The sequence below is a fragment of the Eleutherodactylus coqui genome, chromosome 1 (genome assembly GCF_035609145.1).
Source record: "Eleutherodactylus coqui strain aEleCoq1 chromosome 1, aEleCoq1.hap1, whole genome shotgun sequence".
Classification (NCBI taxonomy): Eukaryota; Metazoa; Chordata; class Amphibia; order Anura; family Eleutherodactylidae; genus Eleutherodactylus; species Eleutherodactylus coqui.
Window position 1 is genome coordinate 208,921,543 of NC_089837.1, and position 20,863 is coordinate 208,942,405.

The 20,863-nt window shown below is 46.0% G+C and overlaps 1 protein-coding gene and 1 pseudogene across 1 annotated transcript in view; one reads left to right on the forward strand and one right to left on the reverse strand.

Moving 5' to 3' along the window:
- The window catches only part of ADAT2 (adenosine deaminase tRNA specific 2), a 628,714-nt gene that overhangs the window by 386,576 nt on the left and 221,275 nt on the right, over positions 1-20,863 (reverse strand). The window lies entirely within an intron of this gene.
- Positions 400-19,032, forward strand: LOC136574962 (rab-like protein 3; annotated as a pseudogene).

A 20,863-nucleotide genomic window follows, 5' to 3' on the forward strand; every position in this document is an offset into this window, starting at 1 on the left:
TCGCAATTTGATAACGGTGATCACGTGACCAGTAACCGCATATCGCGGCTCCCCGTGACATCTCCGGGCTCTCGGCTACCTTTGGTAGCTAGGAGCAGGGAGATTTTAAATTTCCCTTGCAATCCTTGACTTTTGCGTATGCGTCCACCATAATGCTGACAGGCGCATGCACTGAAGCCGGGGTCAGGTCCATGGATAAAGATCCCATCGGGGGACAAATCCGGGGAAATTGGGTATCTAATTTCATCTCCCCTCACAGGTCGATCCGTAAGGGGAGATGAAACTTTAACTTTTTAAACTTTTTTTTAACACTTTGTAACTCTCTGTGATCACCGTTATCCGATGGTTGGATAACGGTGATCATGTGACTAGGAACCACATATAGCCGTCCCCGGTGACATGTCCCTGCACTCGGCTATCTTTGACAGCCGGGTGCAAGGAGATTTTGAATTTGCCGGGCTCTCCAGCCTTCTGCGCATGCACGCCACATTGGCACATGTGCAGAAGCCCGTGGTAGGCCCTGATCGCATGGGAACATCATGGAAGAGGGGGGTGAGTATTTTCACCTCCCCTCATGGATCTGATCTACGAGGAGAGGAGGTGAAACTTTAACTTTTTAAAACTTTTTTTTTCACTTTTCCATGATCACGGCGGTCCCCGATGCCATCTCCTTCCTCCTGGCTACCTTCAGGAGCTGGGAGCCCAGAGATTTCACATTTGCCGGGGCTCCTGGCCTTCTGTGCTACCTCGGGGCACCGACAGCATGGAGCTGTCACGTCCATAGCCCACGGGGCTTTAATCTCTGCAGGATGCATGTTTTTATGTCCTCAGGGATTAAAGCCCACTTAGCTAGGATGTAAAGACACTATGGGCTGGTCACTAAGGGGTTAAAAATGATTGCAATAGCTGGTGCTAGGTAACTCAGGTTTTGGAAAATCGTCTTTGGTCCATTTGCTGTGTCATTACCAAATCCTGGGAAACCCATCATAGACTGTTAGCTGTTCGGCGGATGTCCGGCTTCATGAGTATTGGAATAGGACCCCGTAGGAGAAGGCATTTTATATTGAGTTGTGGGATGTTGAAGGGTCGGTGGGAAGTGCATGCAGCATGAAAAGCACCAGAGCCGTGTTCTACAATGGTGTTAACGGTATTTTCCTTATTCATGATCTCACAAAGAAGTAGACATCTCAGAACCTGTACCGCTGGTCCTTAGAAGCTTTGAATCGAGATCTACAGCCAACGGGGGTGCTGGTGACCAACGGGGACTATGTCCGGGAGCAGTTTGCAAGCAACCAGATCCCTCTGCTGGTAATCGGCACCAAATTAGATCAGATCCCAGAGGCAAAACGGAACTAGGTTCTAAACCACACTGCGTTTTTTGGCTGAGGACAGGGATCACAGGCACTGGCAATACGGGGTGCTGGTGTCCTGTTGCCATGGCAACCAGCCAGGCTCTTTGCGATTATATCGCGAGAGCCTGGCAACTTCACAGAGGGAGCACGCTCCCTCTGTGAATCCTTCCCATGCCGCGATCTACATAGATCGCGTCAGGGAAAGGGTTAACAGCCAGGGGCGCATCTCTGATGCAAGCCCGCTGTTGCAGATGCCGGATAGTGCGAGATTGCTTAGGATTTTGCGCTATCCCAAGGATGTAAGTTTACGCCTTGTTGCAGTAAGTACCCTGCTGCCAGGACATAAACTTACACCCTGGAGCGGGAAGGGGTTTAAAATGCTTCCACCAAATGTCCGGCTTCATCATTATGTCATATGTGATGGATCTTGAGTCCCAAACAGCCTCACCCGAACCAAAGATTGTGAAACAAATACACAAGACACTTTCATTTGGTGTTTAATTGACAACATTTTATTTGAAATAACATTATATTCTTATTCAGTGTCTCAAATGTAAGATCAGACCAATTGCTATAAGAAGACACTGAAAATGGCGCACCTCCGACTCACGAAGAGTCATCATCCAGCACTCAGGAGAGGAAAAACCCCCTGTGGAGGAAACCTCTGGGGAGCCATGGCTGGAGGACGGCCCTCCCTCTGGGCTTAGGGGGTTAATGCCAATATGTAACAGCATCTTTTATCAGAATTGATACATTTTATCATACTTACAGTAATACATCCTATAACAGAACATTACATATGACAGTTATTAGTAAACAAGGCGAGGGCAAAGCAGAGGCCCCGTGTGATGCCTAATGGAGATATCCAAATGTGACCTCTCCGGGCAGCGGATACTGGATATGACGGAGATCTGGCTGCAGCATCTGTCACCCCATGGATCGCTAGGGATAATAGACATGATCTGGCTGGCTGCGCAGTTATGGCTGATCGGGCTGGCTAGGTAAATATGGCTGATCTGGCTGGCTAGGCGGATGTCCCCTCCTCCCTCACAGATGGTGAAGCTCCAGGTCTCCAGACACACCAAGCACCACGCTGCATCTGGCCGTATCCCCTTCCGTCATGGAGTTTTCTTGGATGGGCTCTTTATGACATTGGCCTAGCTCTGTGGATGACATCAACACAGTTGCCATGGTTACTGCAGGTGTTTATCACCAAGGCCTCATCCACTTGAAGTCACCCATAATTAACTGTTTAATGACTGGTGCTGTGCTTTTCTACAGAAGCCTATTAAAAAATAAAATAAAATGATTGCAATGTAAAGTAGGTATGGTAAGTGTTAACCCCTTAGTGACAAAGCTTTTTAGTTTTTTTCTGTTTTCGTTTTTTCCTCCCCCCTTTTATTAAAATCGTAACTCCTTTATTTATACATCAACTTCGCAGTATGAGGGCTTTTTTTTGCGGGCCGAGTTGTATTTTTTAATAGTATTATTTAATGTGCCATATAATGTACTGGAAAAACGTAAAAAAAATTGTAAGTGGAAAGAAATAAAAAAAAATTAAATTAGTACGTCTTATTTCTACGGCGCACAAACTGCAACAAAAATGACATGATAACTTTATTCTATGGGTCAGTGCGATTACTACGATACCAAACTTATATAGTTCTTGCTTTTGTTGTACTTCTTGTATTTTTTTCCAAGACCTTAAAAAATTTTTTTTTCATTATTTTCTGCCGCCAACTTCTGCACGCAATAGCTTTTTTATTTTTCCGTTGACGTAGTTGTATAAGGGCTCATTTTCTGCAGGACGTCCTGTAGTTTGCGTTGGTACCATTTTGGAATACATACCACTTTTTGGTCTCTTTTTATTGAATTTTTTTTGTGGAAACAGGGTAACCAAAAACTTGTGTGAACAGCCTCATTGAAATGAATGGGAGCGTTGTACAGCGTTTAGTGCTGAAAAAGCAGCGCTAAATGCTTTAGAAAAATGTGGTTTTGTGTGTTTTTTAGAATGTCTAGAACAAATTTATTGGATTTACATTGATAGGCATTCTGCTATGACAGCCCTGGGGCCTTTCAGAAGGCCCGAGACTGCCATGACACCCGCATGACTCCCTGTGATTTCACCGTGGGGGACCATACAGGAGAATGTTCGGGAATTTAAATGCTGCTGCCGATCCAGGCCATTGGAGGTGACATTATCTGTCCTCAGCGTTATCACTGTGTTCTCTGTGCTGTTACATAGGACTGCAAGTGACATCTGCTGTACTACGATATATCATCTGTCCTCAGCATTATTACTGTATTCTCTGTGCTGTTACATAGGACTGCAGGTGACATCATTATCTGTTCTCAGTGTTATCACTGTGTTCTCTGTGCTGTTACATACGACTGCAGGTGACATCATCTTCTTTCCTCAGTGTTATCACTCTGTGTTCTCTGTCGTGTTACATAGGACTGCAAGTGACATCATTATCTGTCCTCAGCATTATCACTGTGTTCTCTGTGCTGTTACATTGGAGTGCAATTGTACAGTACTGTACTGTGCTAGTGTATTACCCGTCGCCGATGATGGAGAAGGGTGCGTTGCACTAGCAGCAGAAGGAGGAGGATATGCCAAGCAGGAGATCACATGGGTGCAGCAGCAAGGTCACGTGGGCCGGCACATGCCGTGATATTAGAGGCAACCAATGTTAGTAGAGACAAAATTTTGGCTAAAAAAAACTGCCTTACTCGAAATCGGCCTTAGTAGATGTCAATGCTAGAAGAAAGGCAAGACTCCAGTGGACAAAAGGGCACAAAATGGAATCACTGAGCAGTTGAAAAACATTACCTGATCAAATGAATCCAGATTACTGTTGCACCGTGCTGATAGGAGGGACAGAATGAGGCACAAGCAGCATGGAGTGATGAACCCTTCCTACTAGGTGTCAGGCTGGTAGAGGTGGATAATGGTGTTGTGACTGTTTTCTTGCACACGCTGGGTCCTCTGATGCGTAGGGATGGATGCTATGATGAATTGGCATAGCCTGAAGGTCAAAGGTGGCTCAACACGCTACTAGATCGGTCTTTCTAAGAAAGTGGCCATTCAGTGTATGTGGTCCAATATACAGTACTAAAGAACTCCAAAGAGCCTGTTAGAAGAAGCTAGGTTTATACTGCAGCAAGAGATAGGGTGTTGAACAAGCAAGTAGGCTGATATCAGGTAATTTCTGCTTACCTCTCTGGATTCAGGACTACGTCTGCAGCCAGCCCATCGCCAAGGTTGCTTATTGTAATGCCTCTGTGCTGTCTCTGCAAGAACTCCATACTCAGTACTCTGTCTATCACCCTCCTACACACTGGAGGGAAATGGGCATCCAAATATAGACTTTTCTAGAAAAATATAGGTGACTCAACTTTCTGTGCCACATGCACCCCCAAGCTACCCTGCTATTTTGGTTTCCCACTGACTGTAACAACCAGGCTATGGCTACTTCCATACCCTATGACAGTGATGACAAACCTTTTAGGGCTCATGTCCACGGGCAAAATAAGAATTAAAATCCGCAGCGGATTTTAACTCTTCTTCTGCCCGCGGATCCGCACCCCATAGGGGTGCTCCATTTTCATGCGGGTCTCCCGCGGGGACGGCTCCCGCGGGCTTCTATTGAAGCCTATGGAAGCCGTCCGGATCCGCGGGAGACCTAAAATAGGAATTTAAAAGAATTACTCAACCGGAGCGGGTGCGGAAGGTCTTCGCTTCGATCTTTGTTGCTTCGGCTCGGCGGATGTGCCCGGCGCATGCGCGCGGCACTTCGGGGACGTGCCGGCGACGTGCCGCCGGCGTGACGAATTCATCCGCCGGCCGAAAAAGAAGATCCGGCCGTGAGGAAGAGAAGGCTTTCCCCGCCCGCTCCGGATGGGTAAATGCTTTTAAATTCCTATTTTCAGCGCTCATGTCCGCGGGGCAGGAGGGACCCGCTGCAGATTCTCCATGGAGAATCTGCAGCGGATCTGATTTTCCCCGTGGACATGAGGCCTTAGAGACTGAGTGCCCAAACTGCATCCCAAAACCCACTTATTTATTGCAAAGTGCCAACAGTTCAGGGGGCGGGGCTTATCACGATGTATGATTTTTACCTCCGTCGTTATAAAAAGGACAGGGCTGCTTCAAAATAGACAGTGTGCAGATTTTGACAACTTTTTGGATGCAGAAATACTGCAGAATTCGCACGTTAATTACCGCCACATGTAAACATACCCCAGCAGTAATAGTGACCCCCATGGCGGCCCAGCTGTAATAGTGTCCCCCACAGTGGCCCCAGTGGTAATAGTGCAACCCACAGTGACCCCAGCGATTATAATGACATCCCACTGTGGCCCCACTGGTAATAGTGACATCCCACAGCGGCACTAGTGGTTATAGTGACATTGCACAGTGGCCCCGGTAGTAATAGTGATCTCCCACAGCGGCACTAGTGGTTATAGTGACATTGCACAGTGGCCCCAGTAGTAATAGTGATCTCCCACAGCGGCACTAGTGGTTATAGTGACATTGCACAGTGGCCCCACTGGTAATAGTGATCTCCCACAGCGGCACTAGTGGTTATAGTGACATTGCACAGTGGCCCCAGTAGTAATAGTGATCTCCCACAGCGGCACTAGTGGTTATAGTGACATTGCACAGTGGCCCCATTAGTAATAGTGATCTCCCACAGCGGCACTAGTGGTTATAGTGACATTGCACAGTGGCCCCAGTAGTAATAGTGATCTCCCACAGCGGCACTAGTGGTTATAGTGACACTGCACAGTGGCCCCAGTAGTAATAATGAAAATTCACTGAAAAGCACCCAAAAATTGATGAATTTATTTATAGTGTTATTAAAATATAACTTTTTTTACAAATTTTCATTTAAAATAAAATGTGACACACTACCTAGAACTCAGCACACACCGGGGACTAGACAGACACTAAAAAAACAAACAAAGAACAGAAAAAAAAGTGAAAAGTGACATAATTATTGATCATATTCAGCCTTTGGATGATAAATTGGTCACGTAGTGATTGAAGTGACACAATTGCTGATGGTATTCAGTCCTCAGATGAGATATATACAGATATCACTATTGGATTTAAAGGGATATAATTAACCATCGTCTCCAATTTATTATGAGACAGTAACAATGAGATTGGGACAATGGTCCTTCACATAGAGGCAATATAAGTGTTTACTGTCTCTGATTGGAGGATTGTATGCTAATCATCAGAATAAGCCCCTAAAAGCATAGGCCACTGGAGGTCTCAAATTGGTGAATACCAACGTATGAGAATCACCAACCAGTGGCAACTTATGAGGAAAGAAAAAAACGTATGATCTCTTGACATAGTGTCTGAAACACACTTTATCCCTTTAGTTTCCTTGTCTGTCCCCTTTTTTCTGTTCTTTGTTTGTTTTTCTAGTGTCTGTCTAGTCCCCGGTGTGTGCTGAGTTATAGGTAGTGTGTCACATTTTGTTTTAAATGAAAATTTGTAATAAAAGTTATATTTTAATAACACTATAAATAAATTTATTAATTTTTGGGTGCTTTTCAGTGAATTTTGATTTCAAGTCTAAAGGACCCCTTTGTCTCTGTGATTTTCAGTAGTAATAAAGACATCTAACAGTGACCCCAGCGGTAATAGTGACATCCCACAGCGGCCCCAGTAGTAATAATGACATCCCACAGCGGCCCCCAGTAGTAATAGTGACATCCCACTGCAGCCCCCAGTGGTGATGGTGCCCCCCTGAGACCCATATACTTACCCCCTCCTCCTCGTGGAAGCACCGCCACTCCTCTGCTTGGCGCTGCTAGCATTGCTGATCCCAGGTGCACACTGTGTCGTCAGTGTGCTGCTGGACGCCTCCTCTCCCTGCTCTCACGGAACCTAAGAGGAGACTGAAATCACAGTGTGCACCTGGATCAGCACAGCTAGCAGCGCAGCTGAGTGAATACCTGCAGGGGAGCCGCAGCCACTGCCGGTATTCACTGCCGTGATGAACGTCTGACGGCGGCGTGTATCAGCAGGGAGGGCTCTACACACCGCCTTTGGCACGCGTGCCATAGGTTCGCCACCACTGCCATATGATAACACCACACCACGATGATGATTAATAAAGTGTACATGTGAATGTACTTTTATCTGCACAATAAACAGTTTTATTACACACATTGTAACAGTATACAACTTTCTACTTCTCTCTCCCTTACAAGTTTATAATCTATATTCCAATCTCTGCTGATTGGAAACTACATGTTATCAGCCAATGAAAAGCTGATTGTATGTTGCTTACAGCTTCTCTGCTGTCCCCAATCACTTTATTGTTTGTTGATAAAAGGGGTTTTTCGGGCCATAACTATTGATAACATCCTCAGAATAGGCGATCAATAGTTGACCAGAGAGGATCCGCCACTCAGAATCCCCAGAGATCAGCTGATTGAAGTGACAGCAGTGCTCGGGTGAAAACCATGTCACTTCTGTCCATACAAGGCACAGCACTGTACATTGCATAGTGGCTGTGCCTCGTAATGCAGCTTATATTTTTATAACGATAAAGGCTGCAGATAAGGGGGTGCTGTGGTTTTGAGGAATACCACACAATATGAGCAGGAGATTCTTCATCAACTGGGAGAGGAAAAAGTGTATGAGAATCTACATAGAAATCCGCCAGAGCGTTTCCAAAAACAATTACGCATCCTTTTCAATGAAGCCTTGGTTGAAGGAGTCAATGATCAGACTCTTGCTAATTATCTGGATGTTGCATACTCTAAAACTCCGATAATTTACACCCTGTCTAAAGTAAATAAAAATTAAAAAAAGAACCCTAGGCGGCCCATCGTCCCTGATTGTGACTCATTGTTTGAGAATATCTCCAAGTTTCTCGATAAAAAAAAAAATTGAGAAAATTTGCTATTAATGCGGCCTCATACATTAGAGATACAAATCATTTTTTGGAGAAATTGAAGGATGTGGAAGTAACGGAGCATACTGTTCTTGTGACATTTGATGTAGTGGCGCTCTACACTTCTATTAAGCACAGCAAGGGCCTTGAAGCTATTGGCCGTTACCTGGAAGGATCAAATATCCCACCACATTTTGCTAGGTTTGCCCTGTCGCTGCTGGATTACATCCTCACCAAGAACTACTTCGTTTTTGGAATGGTGTACTACCGGCAGTGGCAGGGCACTGCCATGGGGTCCCATGTGGCGCCCACTTAAGCCAATGTGTTTATGAGGGTTTTTTTTGAGGATTATATCTATACCTCCCCTTATTGGTCCGTAATTTGGGACGGATCAGTTAAGGGAACTTTTATCCTTCCAGGTATTACTAAATTCTATTTATCCTGAACTACAATTCACACTCTCTTATTCTGTCAAAGAAATTCAATTTCTGGATGTCCTGGCGACAAAGGTTAACAATACCTTGGTCACGGACATCTTTACGAAACCTACAGGTCGAAACAATCTTCTGCAATTTGAAAGCTTTTATCCAAGGCAGATGTTAACATCACTGCCTTGAACTCATTTACTCAGAGTGAGGCGAATTGTGAATGAGGAGGTTGTGGATGAGCATCTAGAACAGATGTGTAGGAAGTTTAAAAAGAGAGGTTATCTGGAACACTTTCTGAAGGAGGCATCAGATGAGGTGAATAAAATAGACAGAGATGTGTTACTTAAGCCAAGAATAAGATCCAAAGAAATGAGAAATCCATTTGTATCTACGTATAGCAATTTGAGTTAGAAATTAGCAGGTATTGTCAGAAAACATTGGCCTATAGTTCAGAGAGGGTGCAGAGAGGTAGATGAGTTTGCATCGGACCCCATGATGGCATACAAAAGAGGGAGGAGCTTAAAGGAGATGTCTCGAGGAAGCAGTTAAATTTTTTTTTTGCCCAGTCCCCCCCATTAAACATACATTACTAAGCCCCCCTGTAAATGACATTTCTAGCTGGTTTGTACTTACCGTTCCAGCGTTTCAGCAACTTATAAAAGTTTTCTCAAGATGGCCGCCGGCTCTTTCCCCGTCGCTCGCTGCAGCCCGACGTGCGCGCTCCCGAGACGCTACCAGCTGTGTCTCCATGGCAACCGGACGCATCGCAGCCGCCGACCAGACGCCCCGCAGCCGCCGACCAGACGCCCACCGCCAGGCAGCAGGTAACCGGCGCTAGCCCCCGGCTCCCCAGCGCTAGACCCTCAGCCCAGGTGAAGGCCCCGGAGCCCAGCGCTAGTTCCCCCGGCCTAGCGGCAGCCCCCCCCGGCCTAGCGGCAGCCCCCCCCCCAGCCTAGCGACAGCCCCCCCCCGGCCTAGCGACAGCCCCCCCCGGCCTAGCGACAGCCCCCCCGGCCTAGCGGCAGCCCCCCCCGGCCTAGCGACAGCCCCCCCATCGCAGCGACAGCCCCCCCGGCCTAGCGCTAGTTCCCCCATCACAGCGGCAGCCCCCCCCCGGCCTAGCGACAGCCCCCCCCATCGCAGCAGCAGCCCCCCCCGGCCTAGCGACAGCCCCCCCATCGCAGCGACAGCCCCCCCGGCCTAGCGCTAGTTCCCCCATCACAGCGGCAGCCCCCCCCGGCGCAGCGACAGCCCCCCCCGGCGCAGCGGCAGCCCCCCCATCGCAGCGACAGCCCCCCCGGCCTAGCGCTAGTTCCCCCATCACAGCGGCAGCCCCCCCCCGACCCATCACTTACCTGGGACGCTTCTCGGGGCTGCTGGGCTGGGCTGGGCTGGGCTTCTCCGCTGGGCAGCTCCAGTTTCTGCACCTTCCTCTAACAGAGGAAGGTGCAGAATGGCCGCTGCAGCGCGCTCCCGAGCAGTGACAGCTCGTCTGCGCATGCGCAGAAGAGCTGTAGCGGGGAGCACACTGAAGCGGCTCGTGCTGAATAGAGAAGACCGGACTACGCAAGCGCGTCTAAAAAAGCAAGCTGCCAGCGAATTTAGACGGAACCATGGAGACGAGGACGCTAGCAACGGAGCAGGTAAGTGAATAACTTCTGTATGGCTCATATTTAATGCACGATGTATATTACAAAGTGCATTAATATGGCCATACGGAAGTGTATAACCCCACTTGGTTTCGCGAGACCACCCCTTTAAAGGATGAATTGGTCCACACGAAGGTAGAGGTAATGAGAGGCTCCAGACAGTCATTTTTGAAATCACCACGTAAGGGTAATTTCCCCTGTCTGGGCTATGCATGCTGCAGCAATCTAATTAAAGGTGATACTTTTAGGCACCCCCTTACTGGTAAACAGTTCCCTATTAAGGGTAGGTACATATGTAACACCAGCTTTGTGGTCTGCCTTCTGACCTGCACTTGTGGGCTAGGCTATGTAGGCAAGACAACTCAGGAGGTGAAGAAGAGGTTTATAAAGCATAAAAGCACTATTCGTACTGGGGACAAAGAGCTACTGATTTCTAAAAACTTTATGGAATTTATTCATTCTGTGAATCAGTTACGATATAGGGTTATAGATCATGTGCCAGAGTTAACCAGGGGAGGAGATCGAGCATTGTTGCTTAAGGGGAAAGAACTGAGGTGGATCCATACGTTGGACACCATGACGCCTAGGGGTTTAAACCTAGAATATAGTTATTTGCCGCACATTTGAGTAGATTCGGATAGAGGTATCATTCATGTTTTTAATCATAAGCATTGTTTGATGTAGGTTAAATGTTTGGATGTGCTGATGATGGTGGGCATACTAATAATAAGGTGTTCTGTAAACGTATAGATTATTGGTATATATTGGCGATTGTAGCCTGGTAAGAATATGAATATATACGGTTCAGATATTTTGTAATGACATTGATAAGTACAATAAATAATGCGCATCGATGAATGATAGGGCTGAATCTGGAGCATGTCGCAGCATCTTACCTGTGATTTGCGTTTATGGCATAGTGGCCATTGTCTTCGTGCATATTAATGTTAATTAGGTATTGATTAACTGAGGTATTGAGGAGTAAAGACAGTATGCAGGGTCTTTGATATGTGCGCTACAATTGAGTTGGATGCGTTCACCAGGTATCCCAGGACAATAAGATATGCAAGTTGCTAGGGACGCCCACGCAAGCACAGTAGGTCTCACAAGTTGGTTACATTGAGCATGCGCAGTGAAGTGAGAGTGGTAAGATCTCGCAGGTTGATGACGCAACTGCGTGATGTATGGAGGAGGTTGGGGCATGCGCAGTTGCTTGTGTAGACGCCGGTGATATGGAGGAACTTGGATACTGACGTCATTGGCACCTGGAATCCAGATGGATCAGCTCCAGCAAGATAATTGATGAGTATAGCCAATTATGTGAGGGGGATCAGCGGTATTTTGATCATTTGCTTGGTCACAATGCTTGATGTTTTAGTATTTAGGGAGGTATGTTGTATTATGTTGCATGCTTGAATAAGACCGCTATACGGTCAAAACGTCGCGTGTACTTTTATACTGAAGATGGAATAAACCTGTTTTTATGCACCACGGTCTTTCTGCTGCCATCTGCATATCTTTGGATAGTCAACTGCATTGGAACATTGGAGTTCATTTCCTGGAACGGCTTTGCAGACGTTCAGTCTCCCCTGAGAAGGGTACTTTATGGATTCTGCTGCTGGGGAAAACTTCTATTTCTATCCTGAGGATAGGTCATCAATAGTGTAGTCCCAGAAAACCTCTTTAATTTATCAATGACACAGAACACAAGTTTTTGTCATGGGGGCATGGTACTTATTGAAACGGTGTAAACTTACGTCTTGTGCTTAAAGTGTCACCACAGTGGCAATCATAGTGAAACTGTAGTGATGGCTGCTAACATATTTAGCAGCAAATCAGTAATTGTGGAAGCGGCTTACACAATTATTGCGTCTTAGTCAGACTTAGCTACGGTAGTGAGGATGACCCCACTTTTCTGGCATTATCCTCTTCATCAAGTGAGTCTGAACCTGTACCCCCGAGAAGATGTCCAATGCCACTTCAGAGGACCCAGATTCATCTGATGCTCAGTGGATTACCACAGAAAATTTCAGACCCCAGATCCCTGATTCTACTGGAAACTTGGGGATATAATTTAATACAGCAGGGTTCAGAGAGGGTGGACTTTATGAGTTTGCTTTTTTTTGGGTGATTTTATTTCTGACATTGTTGCCAAGGCCAATTTATATGTCCAGAATTTAATCCAAGAAAAACTCAACTCCAGTTTTGCAAAACCCCACAAGTTGACCCCCGTGGATACATCAGAAATCGCAAAATCTGAGGGCATTGCAATTTTTATGGGTCTATTAAAGAAGCCGAACATTAGGGCCTATTGGAGCAGGGATATTTTATACTACACCCCAATGAAAGGAAGGACACCAGAATTGAGCCCCCAAAATTCCCCTCCCCTCTCCCTCTCTTGGGAATTGCAGGAAAAATTGTATGGGAATTGGTGCACCCACAGCTGGATCAGAGTTATCACCTGTAGGCCACCTGCAGACGGACGGGTCGGATCCCGTGCCCCTGCAGAGGCCTGCGGCTCACCCGCTCCCGGCATCTCCTCTCAGCGCTGTGTGCCGGCTGCCGGACAGCCGGGGCATGCGCAGAGAGGAGCTGGCCTGTCACCACTGACATTTCTGTGCGAGACCCGCACAGAAATAGAGCATGCCATGATTTGTTTTCCGCGTGTGCTTTCACGCAGACAAATCGTGGCCGTCTACCTAGGATTGCATTTTCTAAAGCAATCCTATGGCAGCGGCCCGGGCGGAAATTCTGCGGGAAATCCCGCTACAGAATTTCCGCCCATGTGCAGGGGGCCATACCTGGATAATTTTTAAACCCGTATTCACCTTATTTAGAGTTTTGCTTCCAAAAAAACTGTGACATGTGGAACTATTAGAAATAAACAGAAAAGTCCCCCGTAAGCCACTGCTTGGGCAAATTCTAAGGAAGTGTGAGAGCAGGGTACTATGCAGCAACAACGTATTATGTGCCAAGTATAAGGACAAGAGCGATATTGAACACAATATACACCCATAGCAATACCCCTTGTCCAGTACCAGCGACCAGTATAGAGACCTCCAAGCCAGACTGAGTCCTTGACTACAATAGGTACATGGAAGGAGTTGACCTGTCTGATCAAGTACTAATTCCTGTGGAACATCTAAAAGGTTAAAGGGGTTGTCCCGCGAAAGCAAGTAGGGTTATACACTTCTGTATGGCCATATTAACCCCTTCATGACATGGCCTATTTTGGGCTTAAGGACGCAACAATTTTTGGCGGATTTTCTTCTCCGTTTATCAAAAGCCATAACTTTTTTATTTTTCCGTCGACGCGGCCGTATGAGGGCTTGTTTTTTGCGTGGTGAACTGTAGTTTTTATCGATGCCAATTTTGGGTACATACACTATATTGTAAAACTTTTTTTTTTTTTTAATGATAGCAGAGAGAGAAAACGCATCAATTCTGCCATAGATTTTTTTTTTTTTTTTACACCGTTAATCATGCAGCATAAATGAGACTTTCCATTTTTTCTGCGGACCGGTACGGTTACAACGATACCAAAATTCTTACATTTTTTTAGGTTTTCCCACTTTTCTGCAATAAAAACCCTTTTTTTTGGAAATCTTTTTTCTATTCGAAATTGCTGCATTCAAAGTCCCGTAACTTTTTTATTTTTTGATGTACAGAGCTCTATGAGGGCTTATTTTTTGCGAGATGAGCTGTAGATTTTATTGGTACCATTTTGGGGTACATACGGCTTTTTTGATCACTTTTATTGCGTTTTTAGTGAGGCAAAATGCTAAAAGTTAGCATTTTGCCTCAGTTTTTTAGCTTTTTTTTTAGGCGTTTTTTTCCGTGCACAGTCAAAAGCATGTGCAACTTATTGTACATGTCGTTACGAACGCGACAATAACAAATATGTGGGGTTTTATTTTTTTTTACCTTTTTTTATGCTAATCTGAGAAAAAGCATAAAAAAATGTTTTTTTTACTCTTTTTTTACATTTTTTTTATTCATTTTTTTAATCTTTCTTTTTTGTTACACTATTTGAGTCCCTCTGAGGGACTTTAACCACTGCCCTGATGATCGCTGTCATAAGGCATGGCAGAGCTACTGCTCTCCCATGCCTTATCGCTCATACAGCGATCTCAGGCATAGGCAATACAGGACGCCAGTGTCTGGCATCCTGTTGCCATGGTGACAGGCCGGGCTCTCGCGATGACATCGCGAGTTCCGACCGGAGACACAGAGGGAAGATCGCGGCAGGGAAGGGGTTAACAGCGGGCGGCGCATCTCCGATGTCCCCCCGCTGTTGCAGTGGGACGCTGGCTGTGACTGACAGCCGGCTCCCGCTGCGGGATAGCGCGGGATCTTATGTGATCCCGCGCTATCTCCAGGACGCAAGTTTACGCCCTGTTGCGGGAAATACCAGGCTCCCAGGACGTAAACTTACGCCCTGCAGCGGGAACGGGTTAATGCACTTTGTAATGTACATTGTGCATTAATTATGAGCCATACAGAAGTTATTCACTTACCTGTTCCGTTGCTAGCGTCCTCGTCTCCATGGTGCCGTCTAATTTTCAGCGTCTAATCTCCCGATTAGACGCGCTTGCGCAGTCCGGTCTTCTCTGTGTTGAATGGGGCGCTCGTGCTGGAGAGCTGCTCCTCGTAGCTCCTCCCCGTCAGGAGGCTGGAATCGGCAATGGACCGCACAGAAGACCTGCGGTCCACCGAGGGTGAAGATCCCGGCGGCCATCTTCACAAGGTAAGTAAGAAGTCACCGGAGCGCGGGGATTCGGGTAAGTACTATCCGTTTTTTTTTTTTCTATCCCTGCATCGGGTTTGTCTCGCGCCGAACGGGGGGGCTATTGAAAAAAAAAAAAACCTGTTTCGGCGCGGGACAACCCCTTTAATATACTTTCTAAATGCTGTTCTGAATACTTTGAGGTTTTTAAAATGGGGTAATTCATGGGGGTTTCTGATATATAGATTCTTAAAATCCATTTAAGAACTGAAAGAGTCCTTAAAAAAAATCAGCTTTTGAATTTTACTAGTAAGGGCTCCTTCAGATGTTTGCTCAGATACGCTTGCCGCAGCACAGCATAGTTGCGCATGAACAAAGTTTGAAGAGCCATGTAATCAGACTGTTGCGCACATCTCAGCACATATTACTGTAATATTTGCGCACGCAGAGCCAGTTCACACACCCTTTCCGTGGAATTGATTGGCTATTAAAGCCTAATAAGGTCCAACTATCTTCTTTTCATGCATTTTGCGCAGTGTTTCACCCTTACCCTTGTGTTTTTGTACACCTCCCAGAGACGTCTACGGAGCCATTGCTGTGCAAAACGCAGGAAGATAGAGAAAGTCCTATTTTTTTGCACACACAGGAAATGTGCGCGCAAAACACGCTTTTGAGAACGAATCCATTAAAATCAATGGGTTTTATTCTCAGTGTTTAACGTGCACAGATTTTGTGTGTGCAAACACAGCCGAGAGAAGGAGCCCTAAGAGCTTCTTCACGCTGCATATGCACAACTACGCTCGCCGCTACAAAGCTGGCTGTGCATGAATGAGGTAAAAACATATTTTTTTTAACTTTCAAACTCTGCACTATTCAATGTGAGTTTGAAAAATAAGTGGGAAGGTGGGTCCTGCCCTATCTTTGTCGCATGTAGTATCTTTACTTGGGTGTAGCATTAACGCCCAAGAAGACCGCTAGTGAAAACAAATCCATTGAAATAAATGGTTTTGTTTCATCCCGTTACGCGGACACATAAGGGGACTAAATTACGCCCATCTGTTTAAGCCCTAAATGTGCAAAAATACTGCTGAACTTCTATACTTTGTAGAGTCCTAAAAGAATAAAATAACACTTAACCCCTTACTGACCAAGCCTGTTTGCACCTTAATGACCAAGCCATCACAGAAGGCGAATTACACCTGTGAAGGATACCGATGAGACAGCCACTCACACTGCCTCCTGATATAGAGAGGGGTGGCTGCTTGGACTATACTCCCACACATAGTGGATACAAAGTGCCAGACCATTCTGATATATGTAGTTCACCATGCAGACCAGCAACCTATTATTGACGCCATAATACTTCGGCGGGTTGCCCTGCATATCCATCAGTGAACCACATTGGTACTGCCACCCTGGGCTCCTCCTGGAGTCTTAAAGCCACGCTGCATGTGAATGATAGACAATAAATGCAAGGCATTGGTTGGATGTTGGCCAGGATACATGAGCCCACTAACCATTTCACGGTTCCTTGTGTTGTAGTGGGTCCCTACACTAATATAAATGCATCACAGAAAGGGAAATCAATTTAAACAGTTTTTTTTTTGTACAGCACACATATAAATGAAGACTTGCACCCCAAAATGGATACCCCCGTTTGTCCCGTGTTCAGAAACATACCCACTGTAGCCCCAATCTACTTATAGGACACATGGCTAGGCCTATAATGGAGAGAACACCCGTTGGATTTCAGGGCACAACTGAATAAATTCCAGGCCCCATTGCCCACTTGTGCAGAAAAAAAATTGACTTCCTAAAAATAATCCCCCCCATCTCCATTTTTTGCCATTCCCTAAATCTTAGATAAAAGTAATAATGAAAACTGCTTGGTATGTCCGAAGACAGGGGTAATTACGGAGGCAGGTTGGGATGCTTTTTTGGGGGGTATTTCTTGACCACAGCAGCAAGGATGGGGTGGAAAAGTGGCGCTGTGTGAGGCTTCATAATCTTGCTGAGGTGCGGCGGTCTTACATAGAAGGCACTCAACAAGCTGCTCCTGGAACTGCAGGAAGGCGAACGTTCCTGGATCTTTTTGTAAATTACGTATTACAGGTAGCGGTCCGGATAATGCCGGACTCACGCGGCCATAAGTGGTATCTGCTTGCGGAGGCCCGCAGCGGATTCCAGCTTTGAGCCCGGCTGTGGCCCTGCATACGGCCGTGTACTGCGCATAACTGCGTACTCACATAGGCGGTCATGCGCAGTACACGTTTGTTTATATTTCCCGCACCAATGCTTAGCGATGATTTGGGTACCAATGTAGTTGTGTATAGGCAGTGGTTATATCTGTGATGGGCTCTATGTCGCGGTAAAATAGAACATGTTGCGTTCTGTTTTCTGCGAGTAATTACATAATTCCGACCCGCTAATTTGAGCAGAATTGTGCAATCCAATGCATTTGATTGATCTATGTATTACCGCTGATCAAACACATTTGGAATCTGCAATTTCTATCCAGTCCTGTGGGTCCGGCCTAATGGCAGATTGCTACTTTTTTTTATCAAGTGGGGACCGCTGAATGAGGCCACCAGTCACTGCTCGAGGCACTCGGCGACCGTTGGTTGCCGGGAGCAAGGAGATTTGAAATTTCCTGGAAACATCGGGATCGGGATTCAAATGCGGAGGCCTCCGGGAAGATGTTTCATCAGTGAGGGGAGATAAAACTTCACCTTTTTAAAAAACTTTTATATGCCCACCATTTGATAACGGTGATCACGTGACCAGTAACCGCATATTGCGGCTCCCCGTGACATCTCCAGGCTCTCGGCTACCTTTGGTAGCTATGAGAAAGGAGATTTAAAATTTTCCAGGCAATCCTTGACTTTTGCGCATATGAGGGCACATGAGCTGAAGCCGGGGTTAAGTCCATGGATAAAGATCCCTTCGGGGGACAAATCCGGGGACCTTGGGTATGTAATTTCATCTCCCCTCACGGATCGATCCGTAAGGGGAGATGAAACTTTAACTTTTTAAACTTTTTTTTTTACACTTTTTAACTTCCGTGATTACCGTTATCCAATGGATAACGGTGATCATGTGACCGGGAACCGCATACAGCAGTCCCCGGTGAAACCTTCCTGCACTTAGTTGTCTTTGACAGTCAGGTGCAGGGAAATTTTGAATTTGCCGGGCTCTCCAGCCTTCTGCACATCCACGCCACATTGGCACATGTGCAAAGGCCTGCGGCAGGCCCTGATCGCAGGGGAACATCATGGAAGAGGGGGTGAGTATTTTCTCCTCCCCTCATGGCTCCGATCTATGAGGTGATGAGGTGAAACTTTAACTTTTTTAAACTTTTTTTTCACTTTTCCGTGATCACGGCGGTCCCCGGTGACATATGCTGCCTCATGGCTACCTTCAGGAGCTGGGAGCCAGGAGATTTCAAATTTGCCTGAGCTCCCAGGCCTTTTGCGCATGCGCCTGACGTAATGACGTCTGGCGCGGATACGCAGAAGGCCAGCATCAGGTCATGGAGGACCAGGTCAGCGGGGGACAGCATGGAGAACGGGGGTGAGTAATCTCAGCTGCCCCCATGAATCCGGTCCATGAGAGCAGCTGAATGTTTAACTTTTTTAAACCTTTTTTCACTTTAATGCGATTGTTGCTATCTAGCAGATAGCGCCAATCGCATTGCGGGGGGGGGGGGGGGGGGGGAGGGGGGCTCACAGCCAGGGATGACAGGTCCATGTTGTCAGCTACCACCCGGCACTGACAGCATGGTGCTGGTGGCCAACGGGGACTATGACTGGGAGCAGTTTGCAAGCAACCAGATCCCTCTGCTGGTGATCGGCACCAAACTAGATCAGATCCCAGAGGCAAAATGGAACAAGGTTCTAAACCGCACTGCGTTTTTTGGCTGAGGACTTCAACGCAGAGGAGATAAATCTGGATTAAAAATGCCCCCACCGGATGTCTGCCTTTATCTTTGTGTCATATGTGAAGGATCTTGAGTCCCAAACAGCCTCACCCAAACCAAAGATTGTGAAACAAATACACAAGACACTTTCATTTGGTGTTTAATTGACAACATTTTATTTGAAATAACATTATATTTTTATTCAGTGTCTCAAATGTAAGATCAGACCAATTGCTATAAGAAGACACTGAAAATGGCGCATCCCCGACTCACGAAGAGTCATCATCCAGCACTGAGGAGAGGAAAAACCCCCTGTGGAGGAAACCTCTGGGGAGCTATGGCTGGAGGACGGCCCTCCCTCCGGGCTTAGGGGGTTAATGCCAATATTTACAGCATATTTTATCAGAATTGGTACATTTCATCATACTTACAGTAATACATCCTATAACAGAACATTACATATGACAGTTATTAGTAAACAAGGCGAGGGCAAAGCAGAGGCCCCGTGTGATGCCTAATGGAGATATCCAAATGTGACCTCTCCGGGCAGCGGATACTGGATATGACGGAGATCTGGCTGCAGCATCTGTCACCCCATGGATCGCTAGGGATAATAGACATGATCTGGCTGGCTGCGCAGTTATGGCTGATCGGGCTGGCTAGGTAAATATGGCTGATCTGGCTGGCTAGGCGGGTGTCCCCTCCTCCCTCACAGATGGTGAAGCTCCAGGTCTCCAGACACACCAAGCACCACGCTGCATCTGGCCGTATCCCCTTCCGTCATGGAGTTTTCTTGGATAGGCTCTTTATGACATAGGCCTAGCTGTGGATGACATCAGCACAGTTGCCGTGGTTACTACAGGTGTTTATCACCAAGGCCTCATCCACTTGAAGTCACCCATAATTAACTGATTAATCACTGGTACTCTCTTTTCTACAGAAGCCTATTAAAAAAATAAAATAAAATGATTGCAATGTAAAGTAGGTATGGTAAGTGTTAACCCCTTAGTGACAAAGCTTTTTAGTTTTTTTTTATTTTCGTTTTTTCCTCCCCCCTTTTAATAAAATCGTAACTCCTTTATTTATACATCGATGTAGCTGCATGAGGGCTTGTTTTTGCGGGCCGAGTTGTATTTTTCAATGGTATTAGTTAATGTACCATATAATGTACTGGAAAAACGTAAAAAAAAATTCTAAGTGGAGAGAAATAAAGAAAAAATCAAATTGGTACGTCTTATTTCTACGGCGCACAAACTGCTAGAAAAATGACATGATAACTTTATTCTATGGGTCAGTACGATTACTACGATACCAAACATATATTTCTTGCCTTTGTTGTACTACTTGTATTTTTTTCAAAGACTTTTAATTTTTTTAAAAATCATTTTCTGCCGCCATCTTCTGTGCGCAATAACTTTTTTATTTTTCTGCTGACATAGTTGTGCGATGGCTCATTTTCTGCAGGACATCCTGTAGTTTGCGTTGGTACCATTTTGGAATACATACCACTTTTTGTTCGCTTTTTATTGAATTTTTTTTGTGGAAACAGAGTGACCAAAAACTTGTGTGAACAGCCTCATTGAAATGAATGGGAGCGTTGTACAGCGTTTAGTGCTGGAAAAGCAGCGCTAAATGCTTTAGAAAGATGTGGCTTGGTGTGTTTTTTGGAATGTCTAGAATGAATTATTGGATTTACAATGATAGGCATTCTGCCATGACAGCCCTGAGGCCTTTCAGAAGGCCGAGGCTGCCATGACACCCGCACGACTCCCTCCGACTTCATCGTAGGGGGCCGTACGGGATGATGTTCAGGGGATTTAAATGCTGCTGTCAGAATTGATTAACTGCTCCGATGAGCAGTTTATCACA